Source organism: Lytechinus variegatus, chromosome 4, assembly GCF_018143015.1.
Source record: "Lytechinus variegatus isolate NC3 chromosome 4, Lvar_3.0, whole genome shotgun sequence".
NCBI lineage: Eukaryota > Metazoa > Echinodermata > Echinoidea > Temnopleuroida > Toxopneustidae > Lytechinus > Lytechinus variegatus.
The window spans coordinates 63,592,435-63,613,775 of NC_054743.1; the positions used below are offsets into that span (position 1 = coordinate 63,592,435).

General features: G+C 37.0%; 1 long non-coding RNA gene across 1 annotated transcript in view; it reads left to right on the forward strand.

The window, feature by feature from the left end:
• Window positions 1-1,684: 1,684 nt before the first annotated feature.
• Window positions 1,685-21,341, forward strand: part of LOC121414499 — a 34,405-nt gene continuing 14,748 nt past the window's right edge. The window contains exon 1 of the long non-coding RNA XR_005969864.1: window positions 1,685-2,126. This is a non-coding gene — a long non-coding RNA (uncharacterized LOC121414499). The remainder of the gene's footprint in view (window positions 2,127-21,341) is intronic.

Consider the following 21,341-nt stretch of genomic DNA (forward strand, 5'->3'; position numbering starts at 1 on the left):
CTATTATTATTGATTGATTTTAACTAGCATTCATTGCTTTATTACTGTATAGTTTTGCTTCTTCCCCCACAGAAACCTGGGGGGGGGGGGGATGATTGTACACACCATCCCCCCACCTAAAATTCTGGGGGGGGGATGCATCCCCCATCCCGCCGCTATCTACGCCCCTGTTCATGGCTAACAAGCAGCCGTTCACATATCTTTTTTTTATCAGATCAAAACGTATATTATGAATTTCTGCTCGCGCTTTGCGCTCGGAGTAATTATTTAGTTAGATAAAATCTCATTTAGGATCACAAACATTTCCCAGAATGTTTGAATTTTAGGACAAAATACATGAAAAAAAGGTCGCGCTTCGCGCTCGCACTATTTAAACAATGCTTATGAGATTATTACATATTTATGTTGACTTCAAAGCTCAGAAATGATTATATAGGCCTAGGACTACCCCTTCAAAGAAACAAACAAAAATCAACTTCGAGCGGACGATCGGGGAAAATGTGGCTGAAAAAAATAACGCCCCTCCCCCTATTTGCGAAGGCTGGATCCGCCACTGCGGGAGGGGGACACACAAAAAACTTGCGAGAACCTAAAAAAAATGAAATTACTTTTATTCTCGTGTGCCTTATTGGGCTATATTAGTCCTCCTATACTAAAATGATTTCCTGGCCATTAGGTCTGCATATGTAAAATAATTTTGCATTATAAACTGTACAGATTATGATTTTCAAAATTGTATTGGTTAAGATATTTGGCGTATTTTTTTAAAGGATGTTTTTATTGTATTCTCTCAAATCAAAATACACATTCCATAAACAAGTTTTACAAATTATTTGAAACACGATTATAAATTATACAATAAATTCATATCTCATATAATTATACAAATTATACATCAGACTTCAAAGATACTGGAAATTAACACTGATGCGTTTCAACAGTTACAAAATGAAAAATTAACAAGATGTATTAAATGACAAGAGAGAGAGAAAAAATGATTTAAAAAATGGCTTATCCGATTACTTTCCAATCTATGTAGCGGCGGAAAACATAAACGGGACGTCTTACAAATGTTTTGAAAATGTTAAAAAAATTCTACTATTTCGATAGGGAAAACAAATATTCTCAGAAAAGCTATTAAAGTACGATTCATTTAAAAGTTAAGTCCACCCCAGAAAAATGTTGATGTGAGTCAATAGAGAAAAATTAAAAAAGCCTATAATGCTGAAAGTTTCATTTAAATCTGATGTAAAATAAGAAAGTTATGACATTTTGAAATTTCGCTTATTTTTCACAAAATAGTTATATGCACCACTTCGTGACATGCAAATGAGATAGTCGCTATTTCTTTTTTATTATTGTTTGATTTATACAATAATTCATTTTTCTGATTTTATTCGGAAATGAACGTTGATCAGTTTCTTCAGAAGGGGGGACCCCCTACAACATCCTCTCACTTTTACACAGGACCATAGATACGTCCAACCAAAGAGATTAGTATACATCTCTATCATAGAGATATATACTTAATATATACTTAATTAGTATCATAGAGATGTATAGATTATATATCTCTATGGTTTAGTAGAAATACATCTCTATGATGCGTCCAACTCTAGTACATTTTTGGTACATTTTCCACGTACAATAATGTATTCTGTCTCCGGCTCCAATCCATATTGGTCGCCGACCCTAACCGAAAACTGAGTGCATCCACGAACTTTCTTGTGCTTTCTTTGTTCCTTATCGAAGTATCCTCTTCTTATATGACCGACTGGCCACATATTTTGGATTTAATCTTCTTCTCTTATGCTGATTAATGAATGAGCTTAGAGTGTGTTCTTTTATCCTGTTTCTTGGCTCTTTGTTTGACACTGTCTCCGACTGTGAGTGTGACTTCTGAGTGACCCGACCTGATGCCAGAAGGCAGAACGTTGCTGTGACTCGTCCGGTATACGGTACCGTACGCTACGGTACCGGCTGTCGGTACCCGTGCGTGCGGTGGAATTGACAGTGACAGTGGAGTGTGACGTGAGTTCCAAATTAAACAACATCATCCTTCTGTCCTGGCTGTGTCATCAATCACCAGCTGAGCTGAATACAGCAACATTTAACATCCCAATTAGGTATGGTATTTTGTCTTATTTTGGTCAATTAATTAACATAATGGTACCGTATATGGTGGGCCCCAACATTAAAACGTTGTGTGAAAGGCCCCCAACAAGGCCAAGGCCAAGTCTGCGCACCTAACAATTTGAGTTAAGATTTAACATGAATTTCTTCTTGTTTCACAAAATCTTTTGGTAAATAATGTTCCTTATATTATTAAGAGTAAGTGTACCAAATTTCTCATTAAAAAATGAAAGAAAATAAAAGATTTTTTTGAAAAAACCTTCCGGCAGTCATTTTCATATTGAAAAAAATGGTACCCCATGTCTGCGCGCTCATTCACTTTGCACACGATCTGGGGATTTTGATGAGAAAGGCTGCATTTTGATACCATCACATGAAATACCCTGAATTCATTATTTTTCCACCATTTTGAGTCAGATATTTTAATGAATACCTGTCTATGTATTATATGTGTAAAGTTCGTGCTCGTTGCGTATTATCTTTTACTAGAATCGCGCAGACTTGGGAGACTGCGCAGACATGGGGGAACTGACCATACCGTATGATGGGCAGTATTCAACCCGGCATAGCCTAATTCAAAGATTTTGACATATTCCACAAAATATTTTGATTTAGACATAATATTTAAATGATAATAACATTACGGTACTTTTGTACAAATACATTGTGTAATAATTATTATTACCACAGTCATCTGATCCTGACATGCCCATTCTCAATGTACCGGTATGTCTTTCTCCACTCCTTGTGACAGGGGAGGCAGGACGTATTTTGTTTGGGAGTGGGGTCAAAGCCAAAAAGGGCACTTATATGTCAAAATTGACATTTTGGTGCAAACAGACATTTCGTGAAATAAGACATGAAAATTAAACATTCCGAGCTGCTTTTTTTTTAAATAAATAATTAGCGCGAAGCGCGAGCTAAAATTTTTAATATACTGACCAGAAAAGGAAGCTGTTAAGGACTACATTTAGTGACTCATAAATAGGATACATAACTTACCAATCAAAATAATGCGATCGCAAAACGTGAGCTCAAAGATTTTGTGATTACAACTGGAAAACTGGACATTCTAAGCATTTTTTGTAAACGGAAACAGAATGAGTACCTTACTTAACAATTGATGCGAGTGCATAACATGAGCCAAAATTTGTGTTACTCCAATCTGAAAACTGGAAGTGCTAAATATTTTGTATCCATGAACAGGATTGGTACCGTGCTAAACAATAATTGATGAGAGAGCGATCCAAAATTTTGTGATTTCCTAGCCTAAAATGTATCATGTTTTACTATAAATTATATTTCAAAAAGGTATTTCTTTTTTAAAAAGGGCACGGGCAATTCCACATGGGAGAGGGTAAAAACAGTAAAATTCAAAATTAATAATATGCATCTGAATGTGAATGTCCTTTTTACACAATATATTTTAAGGAACTGAAAACCTTTTTCAAATATCTGTTACGGTTTTTACTGAGCAATCTTTTGAATTTGATGACCATTATCAATTAGAGAACATGTATTTTACGTTATTTTGGATAAATTTGATTATTAAAAAAATATTTTACAATTTTGGTTCAAAATCATCTAATGTTGTGTGCGAAGGTGTAATAATTAACAGTAGCAAATGTCTTTTTCATGGGTATTTTCAAATTTCTCAGAGAAAATTTTGCAATCTACTACAAAAACGGATGTAATTCCGTTACCATGAAACTGAAAAGTTTTTCCTATGAACTAAATACTTGCTTAAATTTTTATATAATTCTGAATTCTCTGATTTCATGTGACTTACTAAAGACTTAGCAACATTTTTTTGAAATATCATTTCTAATTCTGCTGTAACTGTGGTAACGGAATTACCATTATCATATCCTTAAAGGGGTGTGCATTAGCCCATGTTGTTCCATTGGCATGTTGATATCTTAGCTGTAGATCACAGTTATAAACATTAAAAGCCTTCTGATTAGTAGTAATTACACTCTAAATCAGGATGAAATTATACAATTACTTGACAGCAAGTCCCATTCAATATGGCCTGAGTATAACATTCAGAAAATGGGCAAGATAATGTACATAAGGTGAATGCCTTACAAAGGATTAATGGGCAATCACTTCTTGGGGAGGAGTAGAAAAATGAGTATGCAGGATGAATGGATGATCTTAACAAAATTTTCATTCAGATTGATTTTGCGAAAAAATGTCATTGCCAAGTACCAATTCTGATGAGATACAAAATACTAGATGCACAATCACGAAGTGACGAAGTTCACTGTGTGTGCCTTGGAAAAGAATGGCATTCCTTTTTTTTTGTGATTGCCTCTGATCATCTCACCCTCAACAGACTGTAGTGAACTTTTCAGTAAAAGAAATTCTGGGATGGCTGGGAGTAGTTCTATGCTTCAAAGAAGTGGATATATTTTCAGAAAGTACTGCCTAATAATTTAAGCGATATCTTCTGTGTAATTCTCCTTGCAACGGAAGATTGGATATACTTTGCAACAAGCCATGGTGAGGGACCAGACTCTGGCAGTGATTGGCGAACAGTGTAGCGAGCAGTAAACTTACAGATGTTACAAGAATCACATGCCAAAAAATCATACTAAATCTTTTACAGATGACATTTCCAAAAGTATGGTGAATTTGACAAAGATATTCAAGATGTCTTAATTAGCACCAAACCAATAATGTTCTCCACCCTGCATGTATGCAATGGATGCTCAGAAATATGCAAAGTCAGCATCATCCAATAATCACTACTTCACGGATAAAGTGAGTAATGTTGTAAGTTAGAGCAATTACGGGATCGGAGTTCGGTTCGGAAGTTTTGCTCCTAAAATCGGAATCGGTTCGGATATCGGATCGGAAGATATTCAAAAACAAAAAAATCATTAAAATTTGTATGTGGCCGGCGCGTGGACAAATGCGGCACGCTACACTGATGGCAGAATTTGTTTTGATCTCCGACAAAAGCGGAGGAAGAAGATGATGAGTTGTTTTGATCTCCGACATAATCGGAGGAAGGAAAATAAGATAATGACGTTCCAGCGCGCGACACTACCGCCGATCAACATCGTGGTGATGGCGGAGGTAATCGTAAACTCTTAAAGGTCGCATAACCTCCCGAAAAAGACGCATTATTATCCAGAGTTGTTTACCATGATATTCACCTTCTCTACAACATCGTAGTGATGGCGGAGGTAATCGTAAACTCATAAAGGTCGCATGACCTCCCAAAAAAGATGCATTATTATCCAGAGTTGTTTACCATGATATTCACCTTCTCTACAACGTCGTAGTGATGGCGGAGGTAATCGTAAACTCTTAAAGGTCGCATGACCTCCCAAAAAAGACGCATTATTATCCAGAGTTGTTTACCATGATATTCACCTTCTCTACAACATCGTAGTGATGGCGGAGGTAATCGTAATCTCATAAAGGTCGCATGACCTCCCGAAAAAGACGCATTATTATCAAGAGTTGTTTACCGTGATATTCACCTTCTCTACAACATCGTAGTGATGGCGGAGGTAATCGTAATCTCATAAAGGTCGCAAGACCTCCCGAAAAAGACGCATTATTATCCAGAGTTGTTTACCGTGATATTCACCTTCTCTATAACATATCACTTCGATGTTGTAGAGAAGGTGAATATCACGGTAAACAACTCTTGATAATAATGCGTCTTTTTCGGGAGGTCATGCGACCTTTTTGAGATTACAATTACCTCACGATGTTGTAGAGAAGGTGAATATCATGGTTAACCAATCTGGATAATAATGCGTCTTTTTCGGGAGGTCATGCGACCTTTAAGAGTTTACGATTACCTCCGCCATCACTACGATGTTGCAGAGAAGGTGAATATCATGGTAAACAACTCTGGATAATAATGCGTCTTTTTCGGGAGGTCATGCGACCTTTAAGAGTTTACGATTACCTCCGCCATCACTACGATGTTGTAGAGAAGGTGGATATCACAGTAAACAACTCTTGATAATAATGCGTCTTTTTCGGGAGGTCATGCGACCTTTATGAGATTACGATTACCTCCGCCATCACTACGATGTTGTAGAGAATGTGAATATCATGGTAAACAACTCTGGATAATAATACGTCTTTTTCGGGAGGTCATGCGACCTTTAAGAGTTTACGATTACCTCCGCCATCACTACGATGTTGTAGAGAAGGTGGATATCACAGTAAACAACTCTTGATAATAATGCGTCTTTTTCGGGAGGTCATGCGACCTTTATGAGATTACGATTACCTCCGCCATCACTACGATGTTGTAGAGAAGGTGAATATCATGGTAAACAACTCTGGATAATAATGCGTCTTTTTCGGGAGGTCATGCGACCTTTAAGAGTTTACGATTACCTCCGCCATCACTACGATGTTGTAGAGAATGTGAATATCATGGTAAACAACTCTGGATAATAATGCGTTTACCGTGATATTCACCTTCTCTACAACATCGTAGTGATGGCGGAGGTAATCGTAAACTCTTAAAGGTCGCATGACCTCCCGAAAAAGACGCATTATTATCCAGAGTTGTATACCATGATATTCACCTTCTCTACAACATCGTAGTGATGGCGGAGGTAATCGTAATCTCATAAAGGTCGCATGACCTCCCGAAAAAGACGCATTATTATCCAGAGTGGTTAACAATGATATTCACCTTCTCTACACCATCGTAGTGATGGCGGAGGTAATCGTTAACTCTTAAAGGTCGCATGACCTCCCGAAAAAGACGCATTATTATCCAGAGTTGTTTACCATGATATTCACCTTCTCTACAACATCGTAGTGATGGCGGAGGTAATCGTAAACTCTTAAAGGTCGCATGACCTCCCGAAAAAGACGCATTATCCAGATTGGTTAACCATGATATTCACCTTCTCTACAACATCGTGAGGTAATTGTAATCTCATAAAGGTCGCATGACCTCCCGAAAAAGACGCATTATTATCCAGAGTTGTTCACCATGATATTTACCTTCTCTACAACATCGTAGTGATAGCGGAGGTAATCGTAAACTCTTAGAGGACGTATAGTCAGATAGTCATAAATATTACCGCGCATGTCAACGTGTTCAATTAAATCTTATTTGCCTCCGCTTAAGATCAAAACATAGCGTCTTTTCGTTGTTTTTCTTCCTCCATTTTTGTCGGAGATCAAAACATATTATCACCAATTATCATCATCATCGTTTTGTTCTTCCCCGATTATGTCGGAGATCATAACAAATCATAATCTTCTCCACCTGCCTTTCCGCTAATATCGGAGATAAAAACAAATCATAATTTTCTTCCCCTTTATCTTCTTTTCCTTCCACCGCTTTTGTCTGAGATCTAAACAAATCACCAGCGCATTTTGATGGCAAACATGTCGCCACGTGTTTTTTTTTTGTCTTGTTATGTTTTCGTTTTTCCTATCCGATTTTTTCCTCACTGGTCAAAAATCGGAGTTCGGAAAAATGTAGAAAAAAGGGGAAAATCGGATCGGATCGGTTACAGCATTAAAAGTGAGTAACAACGATGACCCTTCAAGTGAGGATGATACAGAGAATGAACACTTCTCTAAGGAGAGGATGGTGATAATATTGAGACCGACAAAGTCATCAATAACAAAACATCTGCAAACAGCCACATACATGTAACTCAGTTGGAAATGGATAGAAATGTACAGCATTCTGCTGTGAGAGAAATACAAAGAGACAGTGGTACATGTAGTATTCTGAGATACATTCTGATATAAAATATTTTATCTCTATTAAAATAAGTGATATAAAATCACATAAAATTCGTTCCGAAATGGTATTCCAGTAACCATTTTGTCTTTGTTTTATCTCTGTGACACGAACCTATTTTTGAAGCAATTTGCAATGAGAAAGGCTGTTTTTTATAGCACTCATCTCATTTAACCAATTAAAAGCCTTTCTGCCATGAGTTTTGGCAAATGAGTGAGATTGCATCAAATCAAATTATGTGCCTACAGGGATTTAATTGAAAGAAAAATTAACAAAAATATGAAGTAAATATCACATCGCTTAGTACCTCATTTTATTTCATAACCAACATTAGTCAATAAAATTATTTGAAATATTTCTTTAATATACAAGAATAATGTAAGAGTAGAACTCTAATGATTAAATGATTTATCATTTTTCCTTTATTCTTATTTCAAAGTCTTGAGCGAATTGACCTAGAAATATTGTTGAAATTGAAAATGTATAGAGAGAATAGCCTCCCCTATATAATTTGAAGTTCTTTTTTTTCTTCAAAGGAATATTGATGCAGGCACATCATCTGTGATGCAATGGTTGGATACGCGATAAACATGTCTATATCCTAGGCACTGCTTTGTCACATATCTTTAGATACGGAAGATAAAAATTCATCTCGGATAAATTTTCATATTTTATATGAAAGATACAGATTTTTAAAGAAATAAAATAAAAAATCATGGCCCAAGAAAACCAACTAATTTCATGAATATGACATATGATCATCAAATCACTGCAGTTTCTTAGGGTCACATTTGGGAAATACATCTGTCAGGAAGATGTCCGATATTGACTTTATACTCAGATCTGCTATAATTGCAGTCCTCAGTGAGCTACATATAGACAGAAAATGAATCTATACCTTTAAAGAGAATTAGATTACTTACATTTGACTGGCTCCCCGGGCAATGAACACTAAAGTTGCTTTCTTGTAAAAATGAAATTCATGTGTATAAACTGGGAATGCTAACACCCACTTCTCTTGTATATTCTTTTCTCTACAATTTGAATTGGAAACCAAAATTTGAATTTGCTGATCTTCTATAAGTAGGCCTGGTGGTTGATGAATTATGATAAACCACTTGAGGTCTGTACATTTTAAAATCAATTATCAACTCATGTCAAGTATTCTATAAAGTAGTTTCATTGGTAGGGTCCATGATACCTCACAGCCGGGGGGGGGGGCCACTTCCATTTACGAGTGGATACCATGCGCGACCATGGGGTCTCGAAAAGCACCCTAAACACGTAATTTCAATATTCTGAAAATGCACCCCTTAACAAGTATTGGCGTGTGAAACACTACCCTTAACAAGTATTGGAAACAAAACGATACTCTTGGCAAATATTCCCTGAAATGAACCCCTATAAACAAGTACAGGAATGTTTTATTGTTACGGGTCCTTCGGTCGTCGGCTTTACCTTATTTGGTTTAGTACGACCTCACCTTCTACACCTCGCGCAAATAGGACTCTAAACACGTAGTATTGGGGCAAAAGGACATCCTTTATAAAACATTTTAATTTTGTTTTATCATCCCCGCATATTCGACCTTAAACACGTAATTTGCCTAGCGAAATGGATACCCTATTTTCATTATTTTCGTGTTTTTGACACCCTTATCACGTTACGTACGTAGTGTGCCCTATTGTGAAAAGGACATCCTTTTTACGTGTTTTTTTGGTTGCGCATGGTATCCACTCGTCAATGTAAGTGGCCCCCCCCCCCCCCCCCGGGCCTCACAGCCAAAGTAGGGAGGCAGAGATTGCATGTCTGCTATAAATATGCACAGACAGGACATTTATGAATACATGTGCATTGTACTGTACTAGTCTACAAATGTAGACCCACATCTGCATTGTGTGTACCTCGGCTGATTCAACAATGCAGACTATGTCTACTGAGGCTGCCGAAGTGAAATGGCTTGCTTTGCTCGCCCTTTCAGGCTGGTTCGCAAACCAGTAGCGGATCCCACTTCACGAGCCATTCAGAGTCTGCATAGCAGACTAGTACTGTACCGGTAATTCTTTCTCTCACCATTGACCATGTTGTTACTGAAAAAAAATAAAAATATACAGTTTATGTTGTTTTATCATGAGGTTTACTTTATTCAACTATTCAGATCATGGATGTCGTATTTGACCTTTACCCTTTTTGTATTTCCTGTAATTATTTTTGGAGAGAAGCAGACTTCCTTTGTGGAAATCCATGCAATTTAGTGCAGGATTGCTTCCTGTATGACTTTGTGTGCAGTTACCAAAATCATTCCATCTAGATTATAATTTGGTTTTTGCATGGGGAAAGGATGGGAGGGGGAGGGGGGGGGGAAATGTTGCTAGGCAACTGCAGTAACAGCATGGTGCTTCCAATATCTAGAAAGTATCATGTAGGGCTTGTGGATGACCAAAGATGAATTTGATGTGATTGGCTTTTAATAGCTGTATGGATGAGTATAACCCATGTGCTGTATATACAGTTTGGAGTTGTTCTTAGATTATATTTGTCGTTGAAATGAGGGTGGATTGTGTTGTGTCAGCTACATGTACATGCAACAGCTCTGCCAAAACTATTCCGTCATATACTTTGTACTACATGTACATGTAGCAAAGTAATTAGTTTCAATGCAACATCCATACTATACACAAGTTTGTAAACACTTTATACCAGGGAGGAATTAACATTTCCTGTTTATGTCCAGTGAAATTATCTCTGATCTGTTCTTGAAAACGAAATATGTTTTAATCATGTTTCCTTTAAAGAAATATGCTTTGATAGTGCTGTTTTTTTAAATGAAATAATGCATAGCCCTACCCATGTCTACAGGCCAACATGAAGTCTTTTATAAAAATAGCACAGATTTCAATGAAATTTGTAGCCTTTTGCTCAGTATACTGTATGTGTTTTACTCTATTTATTTAGGGGGCTCACGGATTTGGGGCACTCAAATTTGGAAAGGGTAGAGAGTACGGACCCCAAATCTGTACATATGTACATGTAGTTGCTATGAAATGACGGGTTGTATGTATCGCCCTCGACAAGCGGGGGTGCTTGGGAACTGGTACTTAACATGAAATGGGGGAGGGGGGGTCTTTGTCTTGAGAACTGATATCTGGAAGGAGGGGTTTTTATAATGAAAACTGGGGAGAACCGAATTTGTCAATGGAAAGGGGTATTGATGCGTGGGAACTGCTGGCAATGCATGAAGGTGGGGGGGGGGGGGCACGCATACCAATGCAGGGGGAGGGGAGGGTTTGCAACTTTGCATTATAATGCTCATGCACATTATGAACTCCATACTGTACTGTGTACAGTGTGTTGAATTTATTCAAATTTAACAGGGGTTCCATGCACTCACTTTGGTTGCACATGACTTACTGGTATTCATACATGTATGTGATCGTATGAAAAATATTGGACTTTGTACTGTACGTCTACACCAACATCTACTGTATTGTAGTTGTAAACAAAGGGGCCTTTTTTGCTTAAAGGACAAGTCCACCCCAACAAAAAGTTAATTTGAATAAAAAGAGACAAATCTAACGAGCATACTGAAAATTTCACTGAACACTGAAACACTGAAAATTTCATCAAAATCTGATGCAAAATAAGAAAGTTATGGTATTTTAATTTTTGCTCAAGTTCACAAAACAGTTATATATTTTATATATATGCACATCCTGGTCAGTATGAAATGAGCAGACTGATGATGTCATCTACTCACTATTTCCTTTGAATTTCATTGTGAGAAATATGAAATATTAAATTTTTCCATTTTTCCCTGAATATGTGGATAGCATTGTTTAATACGGAACTTGGTCCCTATTGTCAAATCTATAAAAAATGAAACATTGTAATTCAAACAATAAAAAACAAAAGATATTGTGAGTGAGGGACATCATTGACTGTCTCATTTGCATGTTACTGAGTTGTGCATATCACTATTTTGTGAAAAATAAGCGAAACTTTAAAATATAACTTTCCTATTTTACATCCAATTTTGATGAAATTTTCAGCATTATGCTAGGTTGATTTTTCTCTTATTCAAATCAACATTTTTCTGGGGTGGACATGACCTTTAATAATCTTTGGACTGTTTGTAACCATGGTTAAACATGATGATGTTTTTCTGTTCCTAAAATACTTATATGCTTTATTATAGACTTTTTTTTTACATAGGATACATGTGGGGAGTTAGGTAAGGGTGGGGTGTTGGGGGGGGTCATCAAGGTTTTCATATAATGCAAGACTGATGACCTCTGGGCGCTTTTAGTAGTGTACCTGAAAGAGCTTGTCAAGAGGGGCGCACTGTGTGGAGTTGCGCGCTCGAAATGGGCGAAGATGGCTTCCCGAAGAACGGTTGTTTTCTCACACTAAAACCAGTTTAACAAGGCAAGGCGATCTTGAAAACTATATTGCCAGCCTATGCCAGGTGGTTTAATGAACCAGTTTGAAAGATCGCTTCAACTGTTCTCATTATATGTTAAACTATTTTCCACTAAACTACATGTAGTTTCCAGTATAATGAGAATGATAGGGAGTTTGGTTAGGGTGGGGTGGGGGGGTCTCTAAGTTTTTCATATGATGCAAAACTGGAGACGCTGTGGGCCGCTTTTAGAAGTGTACTTGAAGAGCTTGTAAGGAAGGGCAAAAAAAAGTTGACATGCAAGTGGGGGTTGGCTGACCATTTGAAAAAAACCCCAATAATTTGATTAATTTCTTTGTTTTTGTATGTGCGTTTATTGAAAAGAGGACGAGAGGGGAGGGGGGAGGGGGAGGGGCAAAGCCCTATCCCACTTTGGATCTGCTACGAACCACTGCTTTGGACACTATCATATTCTCAAAAGTTGGCATTGATGATTGTTGATAATAAACAGACTATAAAACTTATAAGTAATTAAAAAAAATACAAGTTTTATGATTGTCAAAGGTAAATATTGAACTACATGTATCAGTATTTGCTGAAACATCAGTCATAACGTGGGGGGCTTCGTGTTATTGTTAAAGTACAGGTCACCGGCCATGTGAAAACTTACAAAAAGCTTTATGAAACATCAACTAGTACATACATGTAGTTACATGTAGCCCAAATGATTTCACCAATTATTGTCCATGAATATTGTAACATGGAGAAATCTTGTGCACTTCAAGACAGATTTAAAGGGGAAGTTCACCCTGGCAAAAAGTTTATTGTAAAAAACCCTTCAAACAATAAAAAAGATATTAGAATTTTAATTATTTGATGTGTGACATTATAAAAGCAGCTTTCCTATATCGTATGGTAAAAAAATCATTTGAAATTTTCTCAGAAAATTTCTAGTTTTTATTGTACCTTCAGTATATACACAAATCATTTCACATGCACTTTGATATGTGTATTGTTCGATACTGCAATAAAATACCAAGTAGCAAAACAAGTACTTTCCCTTCAAAATATTCTAGTTTCTCTAGATACAAAAAAAATAAATTTGAGGCCAATTTATTCTGTGTACAGATGTACTGAACAGTTATTTACGACTGTACATTTAGAGCTCTAAAGCACAGTCAATGAGAAACCGTACACAGTTCACTTCCCCTGTAAATGACCGTTTTCCCCCTCCTATAGAAAAATATTCTCATTTTGAATGAAGGAATTTTGTTGCAGTATCCCTTGGAGTTTAAACACCCCCCCTACGTGTGTTTGTATCTCTCTGCATGCTTGTCATTATTGAATAATGAGCATTCTATGATGATGTTTACAATGAAAGGAATCAAATCCAGGGCCGCCGACTCTGCTTACAATCTCAGGATATTACTGCAGTCACAGAGGGAACGGCACGGCAGCTATCGCGTTATTGGCCTAATTAAATCGAAACCGCACAACAACAAAATGCAGCATTGCTATGTACATTGCTATGACTCCTTTTCACATTCACTGCCAAGATGGGTTTCATATCTGGGTCACATCTTGTGATCAATCACAACTGTTCTAGGAGGTGTTTTGTTGAATGCCCTGGCACTGATCTTGACTGTCATTTGTACTCTTACCAATGAGATGAAAGAATTTCAGAAGACTTTTAACATTTTCCAGTGAAAACGACTGATGACATGTATCCCTATATCCCCTCCCCATCCCTCCCCTCCACTATTCCCTCCATCATCCCCTTTGATCCCCTCTTCCAGCCATCCCATCCACTCTCCCCTCCCCAACCCCTCTTCCATCCCCCTCATCCTCTCTCCCTCATCCTCTCCCTCCTCTCCCTCCCCTCCACTATTCCCTCCATCATCCCCTTTGATCCCCTCTTCCACCCATCCCATCCACTCTCCCATCCCCTACCCCTCTTCCATCCCCCTCATCCCCTCCCCTCCGCTATTCCCTCCATCATCCCCTTTGATCCCCTCTTCCAGCCATCCAATCCACTCTCCCCTCCCTCAACCCCTCTTCCATCCCCCTCATCCTCTCTCTCAGGGCTCCCTCTCCCCCTCATCCCCTCACCCATTCACCTCATTCACTCTCCTCATCATATGCCCCTCCTCTCCCCGACCCCCATTTCCCTTCCCTGCCATTCCTCTCCCTCATATCCCCCACACTTCTCATTTCCTTAAATGACCTCCGCTGTTGTTGTGGCGACGGCTTGGTCATGAATAGAAGCGCTTCGACGTATTCATGTCTCTGCATACAGTATCTGACTCGTCGTCATCTTCAAGAAAATCAATACTTCTTCCCTTTTTTCCCATTTTCATTTTGTTACAAACAAGGACTGTGTTTGTACCCGATGAGGTTGGCTCAAGAGCATGCAGACAGATGTCAATATTTTTCATCCTCGACAAATACACAATACACTCTTGATATGTTTTTTTTTATTCAGTACAGCTGCATATGGATTATGTTACATGAATGTAAATTTCTTATCAATCATGTGATCTACATGTACATGTACATACAGGTAAACTGAGTGGGAAGCCAGAAATGTATTTTGTATCTATTTGGTGTAGAATATTGTGTTTAGTTTCTGTATTAAATTGATGGTGTTGGATGTTGAATGTATCTTGTACATGTTGGCTTGAGATTCTGAATCAGGCAACCTAGACTCAACCTCCAACACCCATCCCTCATACATGTACATGTATGTGACCCTTTATAAAGAAAACAAATCATTACTCTTGAAATAGGATCGGATTAAAACACACACACAAAAAACCAACAATCCCTCCATCCCCTGCTCTATCTGAAACCCAGCTATCACAATCACATAAACATTATTAGGGATGCTCTCCGGACTGAAAGAATTTTTATCTAAATAAATAGAGTAAAATTCACAGAGCAAAATGCTGGAAATTCCATCAAAATTGGATAACAAATAATGAGCACTAAATATTTGCATTACTTTGGTGAAACAGTTCTACGCATGTTTTTATGAATATTCAATAGGTGGGCTGATGATGTCACATTCCCACTTTCCTTTTTCTTTGATATGTTATTACACAAAATCATAATAGTGTCATATTTTCATAAATGTGTAAAAACTATGCGTCTCCATTATTATGAAATAAGTTGCAAAAATAAATAAGTAATGCTCTTTAAGTTGTCAATCCAATTGTTTTAGTTATTTGCAGCAAATTTTTAATAAACCTATTAAATTTCATATACCGGTAGTAAAATACAAAAGAACAAGTAGGGATATGACATCATCAGCCCACCTAATGAATATTTCTGAAGACATGCCTGGAACTGTTTCACCGGAATAATGCAAATCTTTGAAATTCAATAACTTTGTTATTTGTTATCCGATTTTGATGAAATGTTCAGAATTTTGCCCGTTGAATTTTACTCAATTTATTGAGATATAAATATCTTCAGCCCGGAGCATCATCCCTTTAATGAGCATGATCGGTTAAGGGTTCGCATTGAGGTGAAAAATTTTTTTTTAGGTACTTCTATCAAATTTGCTTTTAAAATAATCTTTGATATCTCAGGTTTCAAAAAACTTAGTTTCATGAAGATTGATGATTCCGAAAGTTCCGGAATAGTCCATTTTATTCATGGGGGTGCTGCTACCTCTCATCACGGACGGACATTTCTACTCAAATTAAATTCACTCTAGTTTTATTGTCTCACCTGCGAAGCAAAGTGAGACTATAGGCGCCGCTTTTCCGACGGCGGCGGCAGTGGCGACGGCGGCGGCGACGGCGGCGGCGGCGTCAACATCAAATCTTAACCTGAGGTTAAGTTTTTGAAATGATGTCATAACTTAGAAAGTATATGGACCTAGTTCATAAAACTTGGCCATAAGGTTAATCAAGTATTACTGAACATCCTATTAGAGTTTCATGTCACATGACCAAGGTCAAAGGTCATTTAGGGTCAATGAACTTAGACCATGTTGGAGGAATCAACATCGAAATCTTAACCTGAGGTTAAGTTTTTGAAATGTCATCATAACTTAGAAAATATATGGAACTAGTTCATGAAACTTGGACATAAGGTTAATCAAGTATCACTGAACATCCTGCATGAGTTTCACGTCACATGACCAAGGTCAAAGGTCATTTAGGGTCAATGAACTTTGGCCGAATTGGGGATATCTGTTGAATTCCCATCATAACTTTGAAAGTTTATGGATCTGATTAATGAAACTTGGACATAATAGTAATCAAGCATCACTGAACATTTTGTGCAAGTTTCAGGTCTCATGATTAAGGTCAAAGGTCATTTAGGGTCAATGAACTTTGGCCGAATAGGGGGTATCTGTTGAATTACCATCATAACTTTGAAAGTTTATTGGTCTAGTTCATTGAACTTGGACATTAGAGTAATCAAGTATCACTGAACATCCTGTGCTCATTTCAGGTCACATGACCAAGGTCAAAGGTCAATGAACTTTGGCCGATTGGGTGTATCTGTTGAATTACCATCATAACTTTGAAAGTTTATGGATCTGATTCATGAAACTTGTACATAAGAGTAATCAAGTATCACTGAACATCCTGTGCGAGTTTCAGGTCACATGATCAAGGTCAAAGGTCATGTAAGGTCAATGAACTTTGGCCATGTTGGGGTTTTTTGTTGAATAACCATCATATCTCTGTAAGTTTATTGGTCTAGTTCATAAAAAGTGGTCTAGTTCATTAAACTTGGACATAAGAGTAACCATGTATCACTGAACATCTTGTGCGAGTTAGAGTAGTATTCATAGTCAGCACTGCTGCTATATTGAACCGCGTGATGCAGGTGAGACGGCCAGAGGCATTCCACTTGTTGTTTTTAAAGTTACTCTAATTTGGTTTGGATGTTCTTGCACTCTGAACATTACTCTATTATCAGACATAATATAGTAGAAAAAAATTATTGGGAAGTAATTTTTTTTGGTAGGTGTTAACATTTCCATTTTGAAATTTCCGTCCGTGATGGAAAAAAAGTTGAAAAGTTTTTTTATTCTTTATCAGAATAGAAATAAAAAGGTGTAGAGGTATCTCTCTAAACACTGTACATCATTTTATTTGAACATAGCTGAAATCCATACATTTTATCCATATCATAAACTCAATCAAAAATGATCACGGACGGACATTAATTTCATCACGGACGGACAAAGTTAATTCACTCAAATTCAATTCACTCTAGTTTCATTGTTTTCAAAGTTACTCTAATTTTTTTAATGGTCTTGCACTCTGAACATTAATCTATCATCAAACATAAATTAATAGGAAAAAAATATGGGAAGTAAACTTTCCTTGTAGATGTTAACATTTCTGTCCGTCCGTGATGAAATTAATGTCCGTCCGGGATCATTTTTATTAGGATAATGTCTATGGATTCAGCTTTTTATTCTTTATCAGAATAGAAACAGAAATAAAATTGTGTAGAAGTATTTCACTGGACACTATATCATTTTATTTGAACATAGCTAAAATCCATACATTTTATGCATACAATAAATCAAAAAATGATCACGGACGGACATTTCATCACAGACGGACGAGTGAAATACTTGTGGAAAGATTCATATATGCAAATGAGAAACTTTGCTGAGCAGATTATGAATTTAATTTTAGCTTCTAATTGCAGTGAGAAGTGGCTCTGAGAATTATTCAGAACTCAAATGGAGTAACTACCTACAACTCGTCACATTTTTTTGTGATATCTTTGGCCGTTATTGGGGCTATATTTTTGTCAGGAAAAATTGTTAAACATTATTGGAATGCAGATAGGGTTGGAAAGCTGCATGTACATGTATATACCAAAAAAGCAGGAAATAAAATAAGGCAAGAACAAGTACAAAGCTGTAGATTTCATCAATTCAAGCTTGCAGAAAGTGATGGAGAAGAAGTAGAATGCAATGCATAATCTGATATTAGCAGAAAAATCAATTTTTCCATGTACAAACCTATGGATTCACAATGCTTCTAACAGAACATGACATCACAGTCTTGAGGCTTGTGAAAATTACATGAATACCTTTTTTTGAAGTCCATTATGGAGCTAATTTTAAGCAAATCGCTTAATATCTGGTAAACTGAAAATGCATAAAGCTTGCACTGCAGTGTTTAAAAGTTTTAATAAGCTTTGGATTGATATATCAATTTCAATTTTGGATTCGGTCAGTTCCTAAATACATGAGGGCTGTTGATATAATGGGGTGTCTCCACTTTTACCGTGTTTAAACATTGATTTGGCTCGGGTGTTGAATCCGCGAGCCGGGTTGAACACTGCGAAGAAGGGATCAGAGCTCGCGTTTATACGTACATATAAAAAGGCGAGTTCAACAAGGCTCGCGGATCTCGAACGGAAGAAGAATTATGACGTCGCAAATTAAACGCGGGAAATTCACCGCCGGAACCGAATCTTGTCCGTCTGAACAACAACAATGCCAAAAGTGAAAGCGCGCGCAGTGACCTGGTCAAGAGAGTTCGACACGGCTTTCTGTTTACACACGAAAAAATTGCAGAGTCTGACTCGGCTCGAGGGTTGAAACCTACGATTTTGGCGGATCAAAAAAGCCGTGTTCGACACGGCTCGCGGATCACACTGATCGCGTTTACACAGCATAAAATTGCCGTGTTGAGCACGGCTAGCGTGTCGAACCCCGAGCCGTGGGGGTTTAAAGAGAGTCCCCCAAAAGTGTTGATCCAACAAACAAGCATAAGGATCAGCGAGCTGTTGATCTTTTCGATTTAGATTTTTTACCTTAAAAAAAACCTCTTTGCTCTTGGAAAATTAATGCCTAAAAATCATCATGATCATAAAAATACTTGTATCAATATGATCATTGATCAACTAGCTGTTGATTTGGAACCTTGTATTCTACAATTTAAAAAGACAATATTCTTTGACAAGAACTGTGTTTAGAGCAATCATATGTCTAGATTATACTGTGCGTCTAGCATAGAAAACAAGTTGCTATACATCTTAAAGTTGCAGCAACTTGATTAAAGTTGTAGCAACTTGATTGTGCAACTAATAATGTTTAATAATATTAAGATATGTACAAATCATCAATACAATAGCATTTGTTTCCCCAAGAAAGTATTAAGAACTTCTTACAGGGTACTTCAAATGTATTTTGATTGTGTCCGTCCGTGATGTCCGTCCGAGATGTCCGTCCGTGATGGAAAATATTTGCAATTCTCTCAGAAGTTTGATATTGGTTAAGAATTCAATATGCTGAACATAGAAGCTAACATACCCGAGTGTTAGTTGCATTAACAATTATTGGTCTATGTTAAACTGTTTAGATAGAAACAATAATTATGTACAAAAATTCTAAAAACCACATTTCTATCATGTCCGTCCGTGATATGGCACATTTAGTGGATACCCATGTTTGTAGGTAACCATGGAAACAAACTTTTTTCATCATTCAGCATACTTTGTCCTACCCTTCACTACAAAACACAAAGGAACCTTGTTCATCTTATTCCTAATTTGTTACAAGCCTTCAAAACTTTCAAAATCTATCAAATGTCCGTCCGTGATGAACCGATCACGCTCTAATCAAGATTCAGAATGTGTGAACTTTTAATCCAGTTTTAACATTAGAATTTGAATTCAAAGCTATTAAAGATGCATGTTTTCAGTACTTTTTAAAGATCCAAATGGTCCATAAGTCTGTCAGAGGCTATTAAAAATTCAAGGATGTAACCTTTTAATTTGATATGATTTCAAAATATATGAATCAGTCTTTAATTTTTTTCTCATAACCACATGTTTTTTTCTGTTGTCATCATGATGGTATTTCCATGCATGATTTACCTGGGTTCAACCAAATACAGTGTCTTTAATAATGACTTTACAATATTATGATACTGAAAGTCATGAACCCACATTTATTGGGATGAGAACCTGAAAGGAAAAATCCTGTTTCAATTTTCAATACTACATGTATATTGATAATTAAATGTATGAATGATTGAATTGTTTATAATTACATTGGAACATCCAATGCACTGAATAGTTATGAAATACACAGCGCATACAAACATGAAAGTACAGGTAAATGGTAGTTTTGTAACCAATTTTTATTTTTACATGACAATGAGACTTTTGGGTCGTGATTATGCAACTACATGTACATGTACATGTAATATTTTTGTAGGAGTTGTAGGAGTTTTATGCATGATCATGCATAATCCTGCACTCTAAAAAATGTTTGAGTATAAAAAATTCACTGTAACATTAGTTAATAATGGATTTTGTGTATTGGGTATTACTTGTACATGTATGTACACTTTGGTACAGGCGCGGATCCAGAGGGGGGCACAGAAGGGGGCCCAAGGGGAATGTGCCCCCCTTTTGAGAAAAAAACCCAAGGTGTGCCCCCCCCTTTTGATTTTTTAGCTCATCTGGCCCGAAGGGCAAGATGAGCTTATGCCGTGGCGTGGCGTCCGTCGTCCGTCCACAATTTCAAAATGCTACTTCTTTGCCATTTCAAGTCTGATTCCAATTCTGTTTGCTTTATATGATAGCACTAGGTGGGGCATTCAAAACTTCTACACAGAATTTTGAAATTCATTAAATATGCTAATTTATGCACATTTTTCAAAATTCACAAAAAATGCTACTTCTTCTTTATTTGTTGACCGATTTTGATTTTTTTGCTTCCATCTGGTAGAACTTCATGAGGTACACCAAACTTCTACACAGAATTTTGAAATTTTGACCAGAACAATTTTTATGTTAATTTATGCGATATTAATTTATGCATATTTTTAAAAATTCACATAAAATGCTTCTTTATTTGTTTACCGATTTTGAATTTTTTGCTTCCATCTGGTAGAGCTTCATGAGGTTCACCAATCTTGTACGCAGAATTTTGAAATTTTGACTAGAACAATTTTTGTCTCACCTGCGAAGCAAAGTGAGACTATAGGCGCCGCTTTTCCGACGGCGGCGGCGGCGGCGGCGTCAACATCAAATCTTAACCTGAGGTTAAGTTTTTGAAATGACATC